This window comes from Euprymna scolopes, chromosome 35 (genome assembly GCF_053919585.1).
Source record: "Euprymna scolopes isolate OS-2025 chromosome 35, ASM5391958v1, whole genome shotgun sequence".
Lineage (NCBI taxonomy): Eukaryota > Metazoa > Mollusca > Cephalopoda > Sepiida > Sepiolidae > Euprymna > Euprymna scolopes.
In genome coordinates this window covers 512501-537500 of record NC_136516.1, presented here as the reverse complement: position 1 = coordinate 537500, position 25000 = coordinate 512501, and positions in this window count along the sequence as shown.

Here is a 25000-nt window from a genome sequence, read left to right as displayed (position 1 = left end):
ATAATAGACTTAATTTCTAACATTCCATTCCTTAACTTTGCCAACGGGGTTCGATCCCAGACTTATCCTAATCTCATTTTCGCTTATCTAATATACTTCTGATTTACATGCGAAGGGGACAGCTCTTCCCTGTACATATCTATATATCTATATATCTATCTATATATGTATGTATATATATATATATATAAATATATATATATATATATTTATAAAAGTAAAAGTGTCTGTCTGTGTGTGTGTCTGTGTACATTTCCCTACGCAATAAATGTGTCAATTTTAAGCCTACAGACTCGAAATTTGATATACAGCGTACTGAGATTTGGAAAAATCGATGTGACTGGATTTCGGCCAGAAATTTGGCGAGTAAGGGGTCAAAGTTGATCGATTTGACTTTTGAGAACTCTACCAAACTCCTTCGACAATTCTTGGTTTAAACACTTTAAATTTTAGATATATGATCCTTGGACATGGATCTAACTTAATAATTTGATTTGAGCCAAAGACAATTAATTTTAAGGGGTCATAATAGAGGTCAAATTATAAAAAAATGACCTTTTTTTGCTCAACATACACCTCCAAATACCCGGGCAACGCTGGGCTGAAATGCTAGTATATATATATATATATATATATATATATATATATATATATATATGTGTGTGTGTGTGTGTGTGTGTATATATATATATACATGTATATATATATATATATATATATATATATATATATGAAAAGAAAACTCCGAGATAAAGCATTAAGAATTAGTAACAAAATACAGTACAGTATATAATACACATGTATATAATCAAATAACATTATAAATAACACCAAAGTATTATTATGTACATCTATATCAAAAACACTTGTAAACGTTTTTTTTTTTTTAATTTTTAACTTTTTTATTTCCATACTTTGTGGACCAGACGCGTATGCAGACCCCACAATTTTAATGAATCATCATTATGCCAGATCAAAATACCCATTCCTGTTTCTCGTTACATCTTCTATCATTATATGTGATCAGTTTTCTATAATAGTCAACCATATAGGAGCCTATTTGAGACCAGACACACACACAAGCATTCAGTTTTATATTATTATATTATACTAGCAGGGGTGCCCGGCGTTGCTCGAGTGTTTGGAGGTGTATGCTGTGCAAAAAAAGCAAAAAAACAAAAAAATGGTTAATTTTTTAAAACTTTGACCCCTATTATGACCCCTTCAAATTTATAGTTTCGGGCTCAAATCACTTTATTAAGTTAGATCCAGGTTCAAGGAACCTATATCTAAAATTTCAAGTGTCTAGACCCAAAATTGTCGGAGGAGTTTGGTAGAGTTCTTAAAGGTCAAATCGTTGAAATTTGACCCCTTAACAGCCAAATTTCTGGCTGACACCCGTCACATCGATTTTCCCTAATCTCAGTAGCCATATTTCAAATTTCGAGTCTATAGACTAAAAATTGACAGAGTTATTGCGTAGGGAAATGTACACAGACAGACAGACAACAGACACACAGACACACAGACAGACAGACAGACAGACACGTTCACTTATATATATATATATATATATATATATATATATAGAGAGAGAGAGAGAGAGAGAGAGAGAGAGACGTATATGTAATATACTGAGTTCGTGTAATTCAGTAAAGTTTCATATACTAACCAGTTTTAAGCCAAAAATAAGGAGTAAGCTACAAAATTATCATATTTCATAATTGAGCATTAATATACTGTGAATGCAAAATCAAGACTTTAAAAGAAGATATATCTGGGAGCCACGGGACAGTGTTTAAGGACAGATATAGAAACCACGTAGTATCCTTTAAAAAGGAACCTGAGATAGAAACTAATAGGGATGACATAAACGATAGCAGGAGGGGGTACAAGAATCAGCATTAAAAATAAAAACAAAAAGAGGAATACAACTGCATTAGGTGATTGGATTAGGGAACTTAACAGAAAGAATGAAAATTTTGAATTAAAATGATCAGGAGGAGGACGTACAGCCCCGGGAAATCAAAAAGGTGCAATCTTTGTTTATTAGAAGCCTTCCACATAGTGAATTCCAAAGAGGAAATTTTGAATAAAAGACTAGATGCCATACAGGGATGTCTTCACAGGAATAGATTTCTGCTGTTAAATGCAACTGAAGTATAACTTTTTTACAACAATAAGGATCATCGGATGCTAGGATTAAATTTTAATGTAGAGTTAAATAGCTAGAAATGTTATAATCTAAATGAAGGATCAAAATCTAACACGCGAATCTAGTTTCTATTATTCTAAATCGGATAAGAAATATAAATAAAGTATAAAGCTCATCTGTAAATGGAATTTTTCTCCATAACGGTGTGTATTTTTGTATTCAGTTTCGGCAGTATTGACGGTAAAATAAGTGATACCCTCTTCAAATCAATAAAACAACTTAACAAGTAAACTAGTTTTTATTAAAAATTAAATTAGCAATTTGGGGGCTAAAAATTAATTTAATTGATTTTGTCATCTGACATCTTAAGTTGGTAGAATCCATATTGATTTACTTATTCACTTACTTTACCCCTTGTTCTAAATGTTTTCGCCCATAAATGCAGGAGTAGACATCTTCTCATCGGAGTGAAACACATTTGTAGCTATTGCGTGGTTTTGCTGTCAGAATAATAATTAGAGGATATATACTAATTTATTTAGATACCCAAGAACACAACACACGAATTATAAGACATGAGCAGCATAAACGATTAATAACAGATGTGGGTTAAACCCATGGGTAAAAAAAATTCTTTAAGATTAAAAAAATAATTTATGTCCTTAATTTGTTAAATAGACCATCGTAGCATGTTCTGCATTTGTCTGGTTAAATTAATTATTAAATCATACACGCCTTGTAGAACCGAAAACATCAAACAGCCTGAATTATCTCCCTTTAGCTGTTATAGGAAATAAAAATCGACCCAGTTTCCAACAAAATTAACTAGTAGCAATAAACAACATAATTGAATTATCTCCCTTCATAATTGTCTTTAGAAACGATATGAAAACATATTCAAGTAGAATGACAATAAATTTTAAACATTAAATAATAATAAATAGATTAGAATACCTCACTCGAAATGTTATACAAGGATTTATATATAATACAGCATTTTTATTTATTGTCATATTCAATAAAACTTCAAACCTAAAATGGTCTTATAACTAAGTAATATAATAACGATAACCTGTAAACATTACTTGCCACTAATAGGAAACTAAAATTAACCGTAGCATTATTGCAAGGTTGTTACGGCCATATTATAAATCTAGAAATAATTAATTATTGGAAAATAAAGAAACAGCGAGATCTAATTCACGAACTCAACGAATGGGATATATAAAAAAAGTATTTAAAATCGCTTAGGGTTTTCTGTGGAAACTTCTAATGATTCTGTTCTTAAATAAGGATACGAAAATTAGGCGATATATTAATATTCAAATGAGCTTTTCCATATCTACAACAAAGGTAAATGTTTCTCACATACTTTTCCCCGCTAAGGGAATTTTTCCTTTTTTTTCTTCCTCTTCAAAAAATACTCTATTGACAAAAGTGTGTTTATTCATAAAGTCTGAAGAAATGCTGGTTTTGAAATTTTTTTCAAACGATATAATGTTTGAAATTGTTCGACTGGACATGAAAACAATTGTAACGTAAAATGAAATACACTTTTTTTTAGACCAGACTTTGCATATATATATATATATATATATATATATATATATATATATATATATATATATATGTATATATATATATATATATATATATATATATATAAATGCAACTTTCACAGTATATATATATATATATATATATAAATGCAACTTTGTCTGTGTGTAAGTTTTTTCTTATAGACTCCGAAACGGCTGAACAAATTTTCTTTAAAATTTAAAGAACTTTACTGTATAAGTCTGGGAGTGATCTTAGTTCATTTTTTTTCTCAGAATACCCCCGATAATTACCGATAATCGATAATCGAATCCGTTATTTTAATTTATCTATCATCAGTAAAGCCATTATTCCATGTCGTTGCTTAGCAGTAATGATAGAACAACAGGCTGTGAAAATTCTACTGTAGGTAACTTGATTGCGTGTTTTTTATTTGTTTTTGTTATCTTTTTTTTGCAAGACGTGGTATGTAGTTTCAAATTACGCACGTATCTTTCTTTTTTTTCATTAATTGCAAACGTATTATTTTATTTATTTATTTATTTATTTTTTGCATGATGTGGTCTGTAGCTTTAAACCCCGAATGTAAATTATTAACGTTTTGTTTTTCGTTACTCGGAAAAAAGTTTATATAAAATAATGTTTATGAAAGAAACAGTAGGTTTACTGTAGTGTAGAATAACATGTATTTTGGACTAAGTTACAGCATGGAAAAATGTGAAGCTTCCTCCAGGGCGATTTCACGGATTTCGATGGCAATAAAAATATAGGAGTGTGAAATATTCATTGATCATCACTAATTCCTGGGCAACATCTGGTCTCCCTGCTTGTATACCTATAAAGTGGAGATTTTTCTTGCTCTAAAATGTATATTAAACTTTTACTTTTCCTATTTAAAAATTTGTAAAACAAACTTTTAAATATACTCAACCATGGATATGTTAGTCACTACTTGACGGTGAACTAATTTGCATAATCCTTTAAAAACCGAATGTTAATTATTTATTCATTTTTTATCGTATCTTATTAGATTATTAGTTTCGTAATGGAAACATCACATTTTTCTTACGTTGTGAAGCTTCCGCTGGAATGATTCAACTTTAAGGGATTGTTATGGCTTGCAAAAAGCCACAAAGAAAACAGAACAACGGAATATAGTTTAAACAATGTATTACTGGAACAACAACGTAAAAAGGTTACAACTGAAAAGGGTAGTAAACGTTACCGAGCAGGCGAGGGTCGCTCTTGTGTATAATCTACACTTGTGATCAAAAGATCTATGGTTTATATAATGGATAGAACAGTCCATTTGGAGGGTGATTCCCCCACAACCCCGCCCCCTCCCAAGCTGATTTCCGCGGTTGTGAAAATCAGTATTTCTTCCTTTTGGGGCAGCCCACCAAGTGGTCTGTGCGCTTCCTCTTTCTGTCGGGACGTCTCGATTTTGGAGGGTCTAAGTCAAAACAGCCATCCACAGTTTCAATCGTCTCACTGCCGTGCTGCGGTGGTTCTTCTTGATCCTCGTAGAAGTGTTTCCTGATTTGGTTCGGGTGCCTCTTATGTTGGAACTTTGGGCCCTGAATGATGTATGTAACATGGCCGATTCTTCGTAAGATCGTGCTCTGTTCCCAAAAAGAAACGTTATTTCTAATATGTCTAAAACACACGTTATATCCGCTGTTAAACCGTTTCGTTGGCATTGTAGAGGTTATGTTGTGTACTATGTGTTTGGGTAGCAGTTTATCAAATACGGATTTTATTTTTCGTCCAAACATGATTTCTGCTGGGGATCCCGCATCTGGTTTGTTCGGATTTTCCGATAAACCTACATAAATTGCTGAAGGGCCTTTTCTGTTGGTGTACCTGACGCCTTTTTTAATGCCCTTTTAAGCGTATCGATGAAGCATTCAACATGGTCGTTGCTTCTGGCGTTGCTTCTGGCGTTGCTTCTGGCGTAGTACTGGGGCGTCGTAATATGCTTGACTAGATACGTCTCGCAGAATTCTCTGAACTTTGTCGAGGTGAACTCGGTAGCGTGGTCGCTAACCAAACAGTCTACAGCCCCAAACCGAGCAAACAATTCCAATAAAAAAATTTTCGTTGTTGCCGTGGTCGTTTTTTGCATCTTAGTACCTCTGGCCATTAAGAGTAAGAGTCAACTACTATCAGATAGTAAAAATGCTTCACATAATCGATGTGGATCCTCGACCATGGTTGTTCAGCCTAAGGCCAAGGTGTATATATTAACGGTGGTGCTTTTGCAGCCAAAGACCAGACTTTGCATCTGTTCACCATGTTGGTAATATCTTGGTCCATAGCTGGCCAAAAACAAAACTTCTCATTAGGCTTTTCATTCTGTTTATTCCTGGATGCCCCGTGAAAAAATTCCTGATAATTCTTTTTTGAAGGGTTTGGGGGATGACAACCCTTTCACCGTATAACAGTATTTCCTCGCAACCAGAAAAAAATGTCTGAACTGGTGTCACCCAATGCTAATTTTTACTTCGTGGTTTGAATGAAATTGTCATTTACGGATTCTGACTAACTTTCCTGAAGTGTGACTGGCAGTTCGCGGATAATATTGTTTATCATGGTTTTTACATCACTATTAATACGTAGTGCCGCGATTACTGAATCTTCAAGAGGTTCCATTTTGGCAGGAGTCAGTCCCGATAGACCGTCTGCATGGGCTAGTTGTTTTGAAAGAAGAAATTGAATTGTAAAATCATAGTTCAGCAGAATAGTTCACCATCTTAATAGTCGGTTCGCAGTGAATGTTGGGAGTCCTTTTTTTTATCCAAAAATGGATATCAACGGCTTATGGTCAGTTTGTAGGAACAAATGTCTTCCGTACAAGAACCGGTGAAATTTTGAAACTGCAAATATAATTCCTAGGGCCTCTTTCTCGATCTGAGAATAATTATTTTCCGCTGGCAAGAGAGCCCGTGATGTGAAAGCAATAGGCTGGTTCGAGCCCCGACGCTATATTGACTAGCGTCGCTAGCTACTATTATGCCCAACTGCGGGTTGAAATGCGCTTGGAATAGTTTTGAAGTCAGGATTCATTTTATTTCTTGGAATGATGGCTGGCAATTTTCTGTCCACTCCCAGGCCTTATCCTTTTGCAGCAATTCATTAAGTGGCGCGCAATTTCTGCATATTTAGGATGAACCTCTGGTAATAATTTGCCAAACCTAAAATACTCTGCAATTGAATTATGTTTACTGGTCCCGGCATTTCTTTAATAGTGGTCGCCCTATCTGAGTTTGGGCGTCTGCCATCTTTATCGATTATTTGACCCAGGTATTTAATTGTTTGTAAAAAGAACTCGCATTTATCTATTTTGATCTTAAATCCATAATCTTGTATTCGACTGAATACTTGTCTAATATGTTTTTCATGTTCCTTCCTGCTTTTGCTCGCTATGATAATGTCATCAAGATATGCGGTTGCGGTGTCTAAGCCTTGCAGCATAGTATCCATTACTTGCTGGAATATTGCGGGTGCCACCTTGATCCCAAACGCGAGTCTTTTGTATCCGTACAAACCCCGATGAGTGTTAATACAGAGGAGGTTAGCGCTTTTGTCGTTTACCGGAATCTGTAGGTAAGCGTCGCTAAGGTCGATCTTAGAAAAAAAAACTTGTCGCTATTTAATTTCGTGAACACTTCTTCTGGACTAGGTAATTGATTGTGAAAATCTTCTAAGAATCCGTTGAGTCCGGTCGCGAAGTCGGCGCAAACGCAAATTTCCCCTGACCTTTTCTTTACGTAAACTGCCGGAGCAGCCCACTCACTATATTCCATTTTAGTCAGTATACCGATGCTTTCTAATCTGTCTAGTTCCTGATTTATTTTGTTCAGGGAAGAGAACGGGACATTATGTTTCTTTTTAAACACCGGTTGTGTGCCAGGTTTCAACTTAAAATCTGTGGCCATTTTTGTATATCTCCCCAAGCCAGGAGTAAATACGTTTGTGAATTCTTTTTTAAAACAAGTAATAAGTTTCTCCGTTTCTGTTGGGCGGGTATCTATTTTCTTGCAAAATGTGGATATAGGAAGATCCCAGAGACGAAACTTCTCCATGCTGTCAGAACCGAACAGGTTCTCACTATCTTTTAGCACATACAATCTTAGTTTTTGTTTTCCCTCGAAAAGTGACGTTTGTAATTAATTCACCTTCAAAATGAATTTTTGTACCATTAACGGCCGTCGCCGTTCTGTTAGTTTTTAACATAATTGGCTTTCGTAATATTTTCCACGTTTTGAGATTTATTATTGAAAGATCCGATCAACTGTCTAATTTGAATTTAATAGCCTTGCCGAAAATGTTAACCGTTACATATTTGCGTTTTCATCTACGACGTCCTTAGTTCTGGTTTGACGTACACGTCTTCTATCCTGAGTTTTCCTACAGTGCGAACTTTTATGACCGATCTTATTGCAAAAATGGCATCTTTTGTTAAAAATGGGCAATCCCTTGCCCAATGTATTCCACCACATCTGCAACAAGCGCTCGGTGCTTTTAGTTTTTCTGAGTTTCGGTGGTTAGTGTCTGTGTGCCATTTCGACGGGTTTTTTCCTTAACTACTTTTTTTATATTCGCGATGCCTGTTTCGATATTTCTTGGATCTTTTTTATAATTTCTACTTTTTGACAATCCTCAGTCAATTTTTTAAAGTGTTCAGTTCATTTTCTAATTTTGTAAGGACTCTGTGCATGATTTCCGCATCTTTTCCCGAGGTTAACCTTTGCACAAAAACATTTAACATTTAAAATTGTCTGCTGTTAGTTCAGACAACTTAAAGTCATCATAGTGTTTGTTCACTACAGGTGCGTAGGTGGCAAAATCGTCATTATCGTCTTTTACCACATTCAAACATCTCCAACGCTTATGGAAAAGAGATGTGTTCGGCGAGAAAAGTTCTGTTAGCAAATTTACCATCTTATTGAATGATAAATCTGCTGTTTTCCGAGGAAAGACGTAATCCACGAATTTATCAGGCTCAGCCGTTTCCAATTTTCGTAGTAGAAGTCTGGTTTTCTTTTGATCAGACCAGTCGCTGCAATCAATATTAAAAAATCTTCATAACGCCGAAATTACGCTGCGGAATGATTCTTCCTCTTCCTCGTATTTAAAAGTATCTATCGCGGTCCATATTGTATTCTGAGAAAATGCTGAATTGCTTTCCGCGTTCGCATAATTCTTAACAATTTCTGTAATCAATTCCTCTGTTCGTAATTGCCGTGGGGTTAACTGTTTTTGAACTTCCTTTTGCTGTTCCTCGGTTCGTATTTGACATTCCGCATACTGTTTTTGCAATTCTTTTTGCTGTTCCACGAATCGTATTTGACGTTCAGTCCAGTGTTTTTCTGATTGTGACTGACGCTTTGCAGCATCGATATGCAACTTGGTCAAATGTTCCAACGCTACTTTCAATTCGTCCATTTTGCTTTGTCAGCATTAGCAATTTCAAAACGTTCGCTGAATTTTACAAAACCATTTTATTCTTTCTTATTTCTTCCTCCAGACAATAAAGGGAACAGAAAAAAGCATAAATATATAAAAAATTAATTGTCTAAAGAAAAAAAAATCAAGTGTATATTTTTCTCCAGAGAAAAAAAAATATCGCCCGATTTTAGCAGCGAAAACCACAAGTGACGAATTCTTTTTCCAAAAGTACCTTTCTAAGTCACGACGAATCTTTTTCTTTTTGCAAAAGTACAGCGCTATCTTAGAAAATCGTGACGAACTTTTTTCTTTCAACTCTTTTTTTTGTAATGATCGTCGTATTTTTAATATTTACCGTGAACCTTTCAGTTGCAAGAGTTATGTTAGACACTTCCTTAGGCTTGATAACATTTGAGTCCCACTCCGTTAGTATTTTTAGAATACTATTTGAACGCGAGTATTTTTTTCAATGTCGTTACTGGTTTCGATTTTAGTATGCTCCTTGAATCCAATGTCGTCAGTGTTTAGTTTTTAGAACACTGTTTTTAAACGTGAGTACGTTCTCCGAATCCAATGTCGCCAGTATTATGGCTTGCAATAAGCCACAAAGAAAACAGAACAACGGAATAGAGTTTAAACAATGTATTACTGGAACAACAACGTAAAAAGGTTACAACTGAAAAGAGTAGTAAACGTCACCGAGCAGGCGAGGGTCGCTCAGGTGTTAATATTTATTTGCATAAATATACACAAAATGTGGCACAAGGCCAAAAATAGGGGGGGTTAATGTGGACCTATCTAACATAAAGTTAACTTAACTAGACTCTTTCACCAGAATACCAGAATCACTCTATGGGAATCCTAATTATAACCCGAAAAATGATATATACATGATGTGGGTGGGTTGGGGCTAAAAATTTTATATACAAAAAGAATGAAATATTTACAATGAAAAAATAGTAGTTAGTAAAAGAGCCCCCCACTACTAATTGTGGCAGATAGAAAGCTTTCTTTCTATCTGCCACAATTAGTAGTGGGGGGCTCTTTTACTAACTACTATTTTTTCATTGTAAATATTTCATTCTTTTTGTATATAAAATTTTTAGCCCCAACCCACCCACATCATGTATATATCATTGTTGTCAGTCGAAAAGACGCAGGTCCACATGAAAACTGACTTTATTGAATAAACACCACAAAGACGACCTGCATCACTGACAAAGCAGTCCATCCGTCACCTAATTGGGGTCGGGAATGGGGGTTATCGAACCTAAGGTGGGGAAAAAAAATAGGGGGGGGACAAGGGCAAACTAAAAGAGGGACTGGGACGATGAACACATACATACTCTAGCTAAGTTAAAAAAAAATCAAACAATAAAGCCTAACTAACCCATACTAAACTAATCGGTCCGATACTGATGTCTTGTTAGTTCAGGATACCCAAAATCCTTTTTGACCTAAATCAAATCAGAAACGAATTCAAGGCCAGCTCCAGTCACTCTACACAGTCGCGAAGCTTTCACCCACCTTTCGTTGAAATTCACAGGAGTGAGTTTCACCTTCTCCAGCTTAATTCGCATTTTCAACCGATGCTTGAACATGAGAACAAGCTGTGGAGCAGTGAAGGTCTCATCTCCGTAAACCTCCTTCTGTCGTGTCGACCAAATCACGCCTCTCATAACAGCTAGCAAACACAGAAAAACGTAACGTTCCTCTTTCTTCATACTCGGCGCCCAATTGCAGCACGGGGAAACCGCATCCAGCACAAAAAAACGCCCGTTCAGTATGCGAACCGTGAAGCTCTCAACTAACTCACATAACGGTCGAACGATAGCGCAGCGGAAGAAAGCATGGCTTAGGTCTTCCTCCCATTCTCCGCATCGGACACAACTAGGTGTCATTGTAAAACCCGCTATGAAAAGTTTTTTGTGAACCCAGAGGGCATCTCGGATTACCAGCCAGGTGAGCGATGCCTCGTAGTTATCGAAACAGCTCATCCCGGGCGCCCAAGGCCACATCGAGCGACGCTCCTCATTCGTGAAACCGAACTCCTCAATCTTTTCGTCTCGGACAGATCCCCTCACTAAAACCCTATATAGCGCTTTGCGAGACAACAGCCGGGTGTCAGAGAGGCTTTCATTCACCCGTTGAAGGAACTTCAACGCCTGTCGACACTCGCGATAGAAATGGCATTCGTTTCGGGGCCTCCTGCGTGCCTCCCCCTCAGCCGAATGCACACTCTCCAAAGCCGGAAAGGCTTTCTTAGTGTCTTCCATCCAGAAGACACCGTTCCCTAAGTCAGGTGTACACATTCGGTCTAGGTATATCAGCCTTAGAGTGTGTCTACGTATTTTGATATTCGGCATACCCAGACCGCCTTCAGACGGATGCAGGCAACAGATCTCCCGAGCAACCATGGCTTGCTTTCCGCGCCATAAGAACGCGAAAAGAGCACGCACTAGTTCAAGTAGTGAGGACTTCGGGAGTGGAAGCACTGATAGACGGTATAGGATCAGGGGGTAGATATGAGTATTGCATACCTCCGCCCGACCCTTTAAAGTTAGATTTCTCAAAGACCACAAATGAGCTGTGGTCTTGACCGCTTTCAACACTTCCGACCAATTTTTCTCCAGCTGGAGGTCGGGGCCAAACCAGACGCCGAGTAGCTTGCAGGGCCCATCAGTCCAGCCAAAGGGCCCCTGAAGGGGCGTTCCCCTCCAGGCACCAACACGTAAGCCAATAGACTTAACGTGGTTGATTATGGCCCCTGCTACCTGTGCATACCGTCTTGTTTCCATGTCGACGACTCTAATCTCGGAATTGCTCGTTACAAGCACAGTCACGTCGTCGGCATAGGCGGTATACTTTACTGGGGTAGAACCACCTGGCAAAGTAATCCCGCGAAGGACCGGATTCACCCTAAGCTGGCGCAAAAAGGGCTCAAGCGCGATGACATACAGCATGGGTGATAACGGACAACCTTGACGGATAGATCTTGTTAACCTGAAGGGCTTCGATCTCACCCCATTCACCTCCACCATAGCACCGGGGTTAGCATACAAGAGGCGAATCCATGAGCGAAACTGGGGTCCAAACCCAGCCGAGCAAAGAACAGCCCCTAGGTAACGATGGTCCACCCTATCGAATGCTTTGGACTGATCTAAATTGATCAGCGCGGCTTCTGTGTCGACTTTCTCTATGATCAAGCGTATCGCGTGCAAATTATCTTGAATCGTCCGGCCCTTAACAGAACACGTCTGTTCGGGACTTATGAGACGATGTAAAACAAGCTGCAGACGATTTGCTAAGATCTTGGCCAAAATCTTTAACTCTGTGTTTAACATCGTTAAGGGCCGGAGATTGCTAATCCCATCCCCTCCATTTTTATCTTTGCGAAGCAATTTAATGATTCCCCTGGTAAAGTACTGAGGTATAGACCCGTTCCTAAACCAGGAGTTGAAGAGTGTGGCCAGCAAAGGAATAAAAATGGGCGACAGCCTCAAGTACACCTCGTAAGGCAGACCATCAATCCCAGGGGTCCTGTCTAGCCCGACTTGTTTCAGAGCCTCAAGGACTTCTTCCTCTTTTATGCTACCTTCACACGTAGCTGCTTCGGTCGCTTCAAGGCGAGAAAAGTCAGCTAAATACGTGTCAAACTGTTCAATCTCCAGACCGGGCTCCATGGTAAAAAGCTCCTGCAAATGAGCTCGAAAACCCTCCAGGATTCCATCATTTGATGTTACGGTTCGTCCGTCCGGCAATGTGACACTGGCGATGTGTCGATCAGTCGCACGTCGACGCTCCTCCGCACGCATTGACGCGGCCATGCTTGTTGCCTCGTTCGGCACTCTTTTTAACCTAGCCCTAACTACTAGACCCTGGTCCTTCCTGTTATCCAGGGAGTCCAGCTCAGCCTTAATTAAAGTATAACTATCACTATCCCCCTCCTCCACCGCCCTTTTTAATCTATCATCTAGTGCCGCTTTCGCTGCTCTAGAATTAAGATTGAGTCGATGACTAAAATCAGCAGCGAAGGACCTAATTACTTGTTTAAGTTTTCCCCACCACTTATTCCCGATAATGGCTCCCGTCAATTCCCTCTGTATTGTTAGTAAAAGCTGTTCCCGGAAGCCCTTCACGTCGAACAACGACGTGTTGAACTTCCAGTAACTAGCCATCCTAGGTTTAACGCTATCTAAGTTTACCCGAACCCGGACTAACCTATGGTCCGAATAAACTATGTTATGAAAACTTGGACAGTCTAAAAGCCCTAAGTCGACTCTCTTAACTAAGAACCGATCGATGTAACTCGAAAGTTGCACCGGATCGGAGTCGCGTCTATCTGTCCAAGTCCAAACTACATCCCCGGGCTTTTCGTTTCGAAATTTATCGACAAGATCAAACTTGTCAATAAAGTCTCGAAACGCCTTAGCATCCCGGTTCTGGTTAGTAGCCCTTGAAGTATTACCCCCGCGATCTAAATCGGGATCCAGGACCGCGTTCCAGTCTCCCGCTAAAACTATCCGCCGAGACGAATTCATGAAGGGCTCAATCCCCCGAAAAAAGGAAACCCTCTCGCCATGGCTATTGGGAGCATAAACCCCAATAAATCGAAATGCCATATCCTTTACGGTAACATCCAGCACGTGCACTCTTCCCTCTGGATCAGCATAGACTGGGTCACAGGAAGCATCAAGAGTGCGTCTAACTAGCCAGGAAACACCCCTCGAGTGGGAATCAAAATGTGCTGAATAGAGCTGAAAGTCTCTAAGCAGCACACCCTGATAATCACTGGGAATGAAGTGCGTTTCCTGTACACAGCATATATCCACCCCGAGGCGTTGAAGGTCGCGTGCAACTCGAAGTTTACGAGAGACGTCCCTCAACCCTCGGACATTCAAAGTAGCTAACCTTAAAGCCATTGTGATCTATCTAGGGTTGGGTATCCTTAACAAACATGGACGGTGCCAAGACACCGACAGCTGTCCCCAATGATCCTGAGGTCATCTCATTAGTGATGGCCCCATCAGGGGACAGACCACCGATGTCTAGAGGAAATGTTAACTTAATCGCTCTATAAAGTGAAGGGTGGATTTTTATGGGGACCCGTCCAACACATAGTTTCTCCATTTTAATTATGTCGGAGTCGCTAAAAAGGCTGCTGGAGGAATGATATTAAAAGCAGAGTTTGCTTCCTCCAGCATAGTCCAAACTCCTTTGGCCTCTTCACGACTTCTGACCACAGTTAAAAGTCTTTTGGCATTAGGAAAATTTTCTGGGTTTGTAATGTCCAGTTTGCTTATCTGCTTCACCGCGTAGAGGTTTCGGTAGTCTTTTCTACCGTGATTTTTGGATATGGTCTCTATATTAGCCGTGATCTTACACACGTCTTTGCCCTGAAAAAAAGGGGGTCTTTTCTTTTTCTGGTCTTTTTCCACGGAGGGACTTCTTTGTCTTTTCTTTTCAGAAGTAGAAGGGCGAGGTGATGGAGGAGGGGGCATGTCAATTTTCATAGGGGAAGCGGGGGGGGAGTTTTGGGGTGTATTGTTTGGGGAGCAGAATGGAGACGGTTTAGGGGTCTTTTTGGATGGGGAGCCTAGGATTGTCAACTTTGGGTCTCTTTTTGGTACGTTTGCGGGAGAGAGGGGTGGCGCTTTACGGGGTGATCTTTTCTCTTTTGGAGGAGGGGCAGGCTTTTCGGGGAAAAGAGATTCGGGGAAATCTAATATTTTTTCTTTTTCTTTTTCTTTTTTCTTCTCGCTTTGCTTGCGCTTTTCATCAAGCGAGTCCTTTATTTTTAGCAGGGCCTTAAACTTGTTGCCCCCCGGGTCTTTACTGGTCCTAATGTCTAATATCTGCTCTTTGGTCAGTTTATCCGCGTACGTTTTACGAGGCGATTTAGAAAACGGTACCAGTGTCCATTCTCTCTTTTTAGGCGATTCCATCTCAGAGTTGAATTTTTTTTCGAATTCTTCTGTTGTGATTTCTTTAATCACTTCAATTTTTTTGCTTGTATTTGGCGTTCTAGCCTCAGGTTCGAGGTGCCCAACAATCACCTCTTTAGGGGTTGTTGTGTTTGTCACATTTGTTTTGGTCTTTTTTCGGACAGGTGTAGGTTAAGTGACCTACTTCACTACAAATCCAGCAGGTCGGCCTCCTCCCTGTGACCACAATGGGGAGTTTTTCAGCTCCCGCTTCCAGGAAGTAGGGTATTTCGAGGAAAGCTTCTTTGTTTAAAAGGATGTCGAAGGACCAGACTCCGTTGTACTGGTCCACCTCTATACCAGTAATATCACCGAATTTCAGGAGGTAGGCAGCTAGATATTCACCTGGGACCGCCCCTGGCACTTCGAAAATCGAAACAGTCGTTCTCCTCCGTCCTAGGTACTCCATTCTTAAAATGTAGTCTTGTGTAATGATTTCTTTTTTAGTTAGTGCGACGCATTCTTCTTCTGTTTTAAACAGGGCGGCCCAGGTATTGTAGCCTCTGCATTTCGTTACACGATCCGCACGTATTCCTGCCGTTGCCAGTAATTTAGTTACAGTTTCCTTTGTTGACCTGATCAATTTTTTGGTCTTGCGATCTACCACAAAAAGTGAGATCGTTTTCTTGGCAAATTCCTGTAGCCGTGGTGCTTCTAACGTAACTCCTGTTTCTGTAACATATTGCAAACATTTCCTTGCTTCCGTTAAAAAGTCGTTAACGTCTATTTTAACTTTGGGTGGTTTTGCCCACCCATTCTTTTGTTTGCCACTTTTGTCCTCTTCCGACGGCACATTGCTGGCGGACGCCATGGCCGACGGGTTAGAGAGGGAAAAAAAAAAATTAAAAAAAATAAGGTAAAAGTCCTGTTCAAAAATAACAGCAGGAAGATAACAGCAATAACAACTTTAACAAATAAAACAAATTTAACACGGCAATAACAATAATAATAATAATATGTAAAACAATCGCAGGAAAAATAACAAACCAACGTGACGATAAAGACTCCGGGAGCTCTGGTGTTTAATCCACACCTGGGATCAAAAGATCTATGGTTTATATAATGGATAGAACAGTCCATTCGGAAGGTGATTCTCCTACAACAAGTATTCAAACATGTTGAAAAATTTTTAACCGACTTTCGTCTGGAAAAATGTCCGTTAAGGGATCAAATTAAAAAAATGATAGGTGGTGGGGGGCGTGATAGGATTTTTTTTTGTTTATCAACTGTCTAACGAATGCGCATGCGTTAATCGTTCAGACTTTAGACGTTGATCATGGTGATGTTACGGTTATGAGATGTGGTGATTCGTAGTGTCATTATTCTTTCAGAGACTCCTCTAGGGCTCTCTGCAAGTCTACTGGCTAGGTCATTTCTGATCGCAAAAGCGACTCCAGCTCTTTTTAGTTGATCTACAGGAGAGCTCTTCCAGAAATAGGTTCTTCTTGCTTCTCTCAGTTGGCCCTCCCCGCTGAGTCTTGTCTCCTCCAATGCAGCTATGTCGATATTTGTATTTTCGAGTTCCAGATCTATGAGTGCTGTTTTTCTATGTCATCTGTCACCCAAGTCCGTATCAAGCATTGTTCTGACATTCCATGTAACGATCTTCAAGTCTTGAGTGTTGTTATTACTTGTTCTGTTGTTGTTACCGCTCGATTGGAGATCCACTGCCCGCGGTTTGACAGTCAGATGGTCTTTGGATAAGCTTTGTTTACCTCACCTTTTATAGAGGCGTCCCCTTCCAGGACAAGCAGTGCTATCTCTGAACAGAGCTGCTTGGTCATCATTGCAGCTGCCTCAGGGTATCGTCATCCACTCGGTACACCTGCGACCTTCACACACGGCCGCCTATGCGCAGAGGTTGGACTAGTGGCTTCCAGCTCTCACACCTGCCACCATTATCCTCACTCTATCGCCACAGGACTTTTCACCTTGGCTCCTAACTTGCTTGCGCAGTTTAGGTGTAGTATCTGTTGCGCATCAGATAGACACCCTCTGAACCTCTAATGCTCATGAACAGTGGAGCAAACCCATGATGACTGGGAGCAGAGGAGGCCGCGGCTTCTAGCCAAAAGTAATCTCAGTGAGGTAAACAGTCGCCATATCGTATCCGCTACTGTGCCTTTTTTTTCTGGATTAGGTTTAATAGCCTTTTAAGGAAAACTGCAAGGCAGCAGTAGTGTTTGAAGTCAGAGTTCCCATCTCTTAGCCTTTTGCTGTGATAAGGCCCACAAGGCAGTGGTGTTTGATTTTGGGGTTGCTTCCCCTAGTTTTTGCCCAACCAAGGGCACCAACAAGACGGTGGGGTAGGGGTTGGTAGTGTGCCAGGGCATGTCCACAAATCGGTGGGCCATAACGCATTACCTCTGGGGTCCCCTACTACTCCGAGATCTCCTACAAGTTTAGCCTGGGGCCGCAAGGCACCCAGTTACCATGCGTGGCCAACGTGGAGGCACTGTAGGAGTCTTGATGATGGAGAGGCTATGTACTGGCAGGGAAGACTTATGCATAGCTGCTCCCTTTTCACTGGGAGGTTAGCCAGCGATGTTGGCTGAAAGCAAGAAGGCATGCAAGCACTAACTTGTACCTAACACACTAGACGCATCACATCCCCTCGTTGAATCAAGACACCAACGCACACATTATTATGAACTATGTGTACAGCCAATGGAATGAAAACGAACATGTTGTAGTCAGTGGAAAACAGTCAAGCGGACCAGAGTTTCACAGGCAGGCAGTTCTAGGAAATAATGTTTTGTTCATTGAATCTTCCTTTAGATTTACGTACAGATAGTGAGTGGAGAAATTGTTGATGTTGGTGCAGCTAGACGAGTGTTTTTTGTAAAAATGTTTAGCAAGGGAATGTAGCAGAGATGCAACCTCAGACATAAATATATCCGACTAAATCGACAAGAAGCGAAATTCCACGCCTTCAGTGTACAAATGTTTCGGTGCCGAAATGCCTTCTAATCTGAACGTTTCTTTTCTCAAACTACTAGACTTTGGATGTCCTTCGTTGTTTCCTGACTGTACTCACATGTAAAATTGTATAAATGTAATGTGAAAAAAACATCTCGCTACTCAACTCCAGTCTTAGAATGTATACATAGGCATGCTTTCAAATTCAGAATAGACCCTTATTCCTTAATGACAGTGTACCTTTTTTAAGTATAATATCGGGTCGCCCTCGAATACGATCGACCACATTTTTGACTAGCAGAACCCGTGGAAATTCCCCAATAGTTGAAAAAAAGTTTTAAATACATTATAAAGAAAATTTAAAGAAAAAATAAAATAAATAAAGACGAATTTAAAACAATGTTTGGCATTTTTTTTTTTATTATTTGAAATTAAAAAGAATTGATTTTAAAAAAATGAGAATTCAACACAGAACATATTGTTTTGTTTTGTTCAACACAGAACATATTGTTTTGTTTTGTTTATTTTATACAAAGAAACAGATGTCGATTCACTTGCACATTTGTTTATTTAAAAAGAAACTATAATGAAAAAAAACTTATTTAAAAAGAAACTATAATAAAAAACTTATAATACAAAACTTATTTAAAAAAGAAACTATAATAAAAAAACTTATTTAAAAAAGAAACTATAATAAAAAAAACTTATTTAAAAAGAAACTATAATAAAAAAAACTTATTTAAAAAGAAACTATAATAAAAAAAACTTATAATAAAAAAACTTATTTAAAAAAGAAACTATAATAAAAAAAACTTATTTAAAAAGAAACTATAATAAAAAAACTTATTTAAAAAGAAACTATAAGAAAAAAACTTATTTAAAAAGAAACTATAATAAAAAAAAACTTATTTAAAAAAGAAACTATAATAAAAAAAACTTATTTAAAAAGAAACTATAATAAAAAAACTTATTTAAAAAAGAAACGATAGTAAAAAAACTTATTTGAAAAAGAAACTATAATAAAAAAAAACTTATATAAAAAAGAAACTATAATAGAAAAATACTTATTCAAAAAAGAAACTATAATAAAAAAAACTTATTTAAAAAAGAAACTATAATAAAAAAACTTATTTAAAAAGAAACTATAATAAAAAAACTTATTTAAAAAGAAACTTTAATTAAAAAACTTATAATAAAAAAAACTTATTTAAAAAAGAAACTATAATAAAAAAAACTTATTTAAAAAGAAACTATAATAAAAAAACTTATTTAAAAAGAAACTATAATAAAAAAACTTATTTAAAAAGAAACTATAATAAAAAAAACTTATTTAAAAAAGAAACTATAATAAAAAAACTTATTTAAAAAGAAACTATAATAAAAAACTTATTTAAAAAAGAAACTATAATAAAAAAAACTTATTTAAAAAAGAAACTATAGTAAAAAAACTTATTTGAAAAAGAAACTATAATAAAAAAAAACTTATGTAAAAAAGAAACTATAATAGAAAAATACTTATTCAAAAAAGAAACTATAATAAAAAAAAACTTACAGTCTTCTCTCAACATGACTTTTTAAAACAGTTTCCAAGGTACTCTTCATTCCATTTAGATAGCGCTTTTTCATTGGCTAATAAAACTCCCAAAAATTCAATTTAAAAATAAATAAATCTATATATATAAAAGGCACAATGTGTGTGACCATTTCGTGTATGTCTTCAAAAGGCTTTTCGAGCACACGCTCCCGGGTTTGTTACTATCGCTTGCAACTGTTTATATGGGTCCTATATCATAATATGTAGGATTTGGGAACGTAGGTCGTCTCTAGATTTATTTACGTCGACTTTTATGAGATTCGCGCTATTTCTCTTTGTGCCCGGTTTGTCCTGCATTATAGTATAAATACAGTGAAAAACGTTGGGTTCTCGGCTTTCGCTCTGCTTCCCCCGCCCCTTCCCACCATCATCTGGGGAAAGTGAAAACTAAAAATAATGATCCCGCGATGACCTCATTTAGCGTCGTCCTGTCAATCAAACCTCTTTTAGCTTTATAAGCTTTAACTTAACACGTTAATCAATTACTCTCACTCATGGTCGAGACCGTTAAGTATTGGTATTAATTTCCACCTCCGCTTCAAAGCTTCCGGGTTTAATTTCTCCTCCCGACCAAACGTGTTTTTTTTTATTACTTCGCTTATTCTTTAGTTTACCCCCCATACACAGGTTTATTTATGCCATTTTTTCCGTTTTGGTTTTGGATTTTTTTTTTTTTACATCGTCTTTTTCATAATATTTAAGCAGGATTATTAATTACCCCCCCCTCATACACACACCTACAAATACCCGGGCAACGCCGGGTACCCCCTCCCGCTAGTAATAAATAATAATAAATAAGTAACTAATCAGAAAATAAAAAGTCACCCCGCCCCCTTAATATTACTTTAAAAATTACTAAAAACATAACAACAAAAAAAATTAAATAAATAAAATAAAAAGTCGAGTTAGCGTTTCAACATTTGAACAAAACAACGGCCGGCTGACACCGATGATTGCCGGTCTCGCCCGATCCATGCTTGAAGGGAATTCACAAGAATTCGGGTCAAATTATGCAAGAGTACCGTTTCTAATTGCATTTTAAATATAAAACTGACCCAAATGACATACATTAATAAGTACTAATAAAAACTCAAAAAGTAATATTGTGTTACATAGTTCAATACAAACAATAAACTCACATTGTAAAAGGTGATATTTAATTCACTTCTTCATTTCAGTATATCTTGTCAGACAATGTTCTTTTTAGCCCCGTTACTTTTGAATGTCCCCCTTTTTACGTAACTTTTTTTTTTTGCCTCCTTTTTTGTGAAGAAGCGCTGCATTTTAAAATTACTACGAGTTCGCTTTTTTACACCGTTACAATAATGACACATATATTATTATCATAGATATTCGAAAACGAGGCAACATCAAAGAGGGGCATTCTGATATTTTTATCCAGAATCGTCAAGTTGACCTATATAAAATATTTTTTTTTACATAGACGTCACCACTTATCAAGGCCCGGAGGTCACTCGAGGATAAGGGTTATTGAGTGTACAGTAATCAATGGGATAATATCGTAGTCGTCGTTATTAATGGAAATTTGGTAGATTGGATTACTTACGGAGGCGGTTCGTCAAGAATTTGTTTATATTGGACTTGAAGACATCCAAGTTGTAGTCAGCTGGGAAACAGGCAAACGGAAGAAAGTTTCGTAGGCGTGTAGTTCTGAGAAAGAAACTTTGTTCATGGAATCTACGTTTTGACTTAGGCACAGTCAAAGAGTGGGGAAAATTATTGAAAGTGGCTTCAGCTAGACGAGTGTTTTCGTGAAAAATTGGCGAGCGGGACCAGAAATTGGAGCTTAGACGAGCTCTTGTCGTGGAAATAACAATAAAAACAAAGACAGGCTCACAACATCCCTTCAGTGGGAAAGAGGTTGCAGGAAAGATAATTTCGCAAATTTGGTCTTTTTGAAGCACTTTGGCCTTCAAAAATTGTATCTGACCTTTTTTTTTAAGCTTAATGTACAGACTAACTAAGAAAGGAACAAGTAGAATCTTATATAGATATTCAAAAACGAGGCTATATATCAAAAGCCGGTCACAAAGAAGCAATAAAGAGAGTTATAAAGTTATTTCTAGATAGAACAGCAAATTATATACGCATTTGAAAAGCAATCAAGATATTGACTTTACTTTATTTGTTAGTTAATAAAAATTCAAATAATACGGTTTAAAGTCCCCTATAACTAGTCGGCCTTCAAGACTCGCCCCAAGCCAGATACTGTAAGTGCCCATTACGACCCGCCTCTACAGTCCAAGACTAAGCCAATAGATGAGGAATTTAGATTTCTTCAGACGTCCGCCCGACGTCCGAGCCATCTAGAAAGTGCAACTATGGAATAGTCCGAGTGTATCGTTATCTTAATAAGCCCAGGTGTCAAGCATATGACAAATGAATAGACAAAGAGAGATGCCAGCTTGAAGAGCTGTCAGGGAAGAGGGGCTGAAAAGGGTGAGTCATCTCTGCTTTAATATATATCTCTTACTGCGGCCACGTTTATATCTTTACGGGCGACGGTAGAAGAGTCGTGGAAGGTTGGAAGTTCCAAAACAGGCTACACTGATAAAGTCACACGATCGGCTAATCTTTGATCTTGGCTATTAAACCTACTGAAGAAACTTCTATTTGGGGGACCTTGCTGCTAACGTTTTCCAATTTCGACTGTCCTTTTATCGAACTGCGGAGCGGTATCGATCTGTGGTTCGGCGGTGGAGAGAGCGAAGGTGGTGGCGACTCTGATTATGGAGCTGATTACTGTTATACATTTCGAAGTTGGGTTCCCCGATACTATTGCGACTATGAAAGGCACTGACACGGATAAATCCACGCTTCAAATTTCGTAAGATGCGTTAACAAGATTTCGACGGCGGGCGCTAAGTGGGTGCGACCGATGAGAATAGGCGAGGGTGACAGCTATTAGATTTGAGGTAGAGATAAACAAGTCATATTGCAGAGGGCTACGAGGAACATAAATGCGAGAAGCACACACGCAATTTTTCAATAATTGTAGCAACCGTGCACTGAATGAAAGGCGCTAACCAGCATTAAACTTATTATGCTCGACCAACCCCAAATATTCCCAGGTAATTGTGATGTCGAAAAAAAAGGGTAATAATTATTTTGTATTAAAACGAGTCTCATTTTGTAATATTTTGGGATATTATTTAGATGATGGTTAACTATTGGTATAATTTGGATTCTTCGGACTATTATTCTCATATTTTCATAACGTTTCAATCGACGTAGCTTCCGCCCTATTCATGTATATCTTGTCGAACTCGAAAATCTTTCTGTTGAACTCGAGAATCTGCTGGAAATTTCGAACCGAAACCACTTTTTAATCGACGGGGTGGGCACTCTCTAGTCCCGTCATCTATGACTGGGTAGACGTCCTAAGTAATTCGTAATTTTGTGTTGAATGTCACTCGCACTGAGGATAAATCCAGAGGAGTGTATCTCACAACTGTATCCAAGTATTTATCCATTACGCCACCAGTCTCTACGAATAATACTGGTATGAATTTCAGGACGCTTAAATCTATTTTTGTTTCTTAAAGGTCGACTGAATCCCCCTCTTCGATAATACCTCTCCCTCCCACCCACCCACCCCCGTTTAAAAGAACTTACATTACACTTTCTTCACATCTACCTCTCTTCTTCGTTCCGTCACTGTGTAACCCCTACGATACACGGCGATTTGGTTCCGTTCCGCGACACAAATAAGTCACAAACAACACCTATATATAACACTACCCCCTGTATGTTAACCCTTCTAAGATACTATAATAGATAGGCTAACAGGTACTTCACATTGCTCAAGAGTGACCTGAAATTGTGTAGGAAAACGACATTAAACTCCCTGAGGCATGATATGTATCCGAATACTTGAATCCATACAGCGCTTAGTACTACAAAATTGTCACCCATCCGGTACTAGTTAAGCTCAACGTCGCTTAACTTCCGTAGTCTTACAAGAACAGGTGTGCAAACTTGATCATGCTGCATATAACTATGTAGTGTGTTGACAGTGATTTATGCATCAAAAATATAAGAGGGTTTACACCAGTGGGGGAACACGTCGCTGTTTAGTTTTAATGCATCTAAAATAAGCTCCTATCTTTACATCGTCAACGCTCTGACCCCCATCTGACATTAATTGGAATGAATGGCTCTCGTCTTGGGGAGGCTGCATGTTTTGACAAGCTTCTGGGATTGACCTTTACTTCTGACCTGAAATAGAACACGTACATCAAATCTTTTGCCAAGGTCGCTGGAAAATGGTGGGATCCTTCTACTGCTCCAGTAGATATCTCACGAACGATGCAATTCTCTATCTATGTAAAAGCCAAGTACGTCCAAGGATGGAGTCCTACTGCCATATCTGGGCAGGAGCTGTTAAAAACAGCTTATCCTGCCTTGACAGAGTACAAAATAGACTTCGTAGCCTAATGGGTGGTTCCCTTCTCTCTTCCCTGCAACCTCTCTCTCTCACAGAAGAGACGTTGCGATCCTGTCTTTGTTTTATCGTTATTTTCATGGCAAGTGCTCGTCTGAGCTCCAATCTCTGGTCCCCCCTCGCCAATCTTTCATGAAAAACACTCGTCTAGCTGAAACAACTGTCATTAATTTTCCCCACTTTTATCTGTGCTTAAATCAAAACGTAGATTTCATGAACAAAGCTTCTTTCTTAGAACTGCACGCCTGTAGAACTCTGTTCCGTTTGCCTTTTTCCCACCTGACTACAACTTGGATGTCTTCAAGTTTAACATAAACAAATTCCTGATGAATCGCCCCCTTACGTAAAACACTTTATCAAATCTCCATTACTAACGATTACTACGATATTGTCCCATTGATTACTGGACACGCAATAACCCTTATCCCCGAGTGGCCTCCGGGTCTTGGTAAGTGGTAACTTCCATGTAAAAAAAATTAAATATACTGTTTCCAATCATACAATAATGTACACAACCGGTTACGCTCAATGTTAAACGAAAAGTTAACGACAAGAAATGTACTGAAACTAGTAGAAATATAATACGTCTCTACAACTATTATACATTTCTCGAAAACAAGTCACATGGCAGTGGAATGATAAGATAAATCTGACTCAGGTGCGAAGTCTCTCAGCTTTAATTATACTAAATTAATTAACAGTAATTATCACGAATTATCTTTCTCTTAATTAACTGAACAATTTGCTTTCTAATAAAATATACATTCACTAAATAACAATAAAAAATCGTTTTACACTTAATTAGCAACTGACCTCTTCTGACACCTGGCGAATGGTAATTAAAATTATAAGGTGCCGCCATATTTGACCCAAAG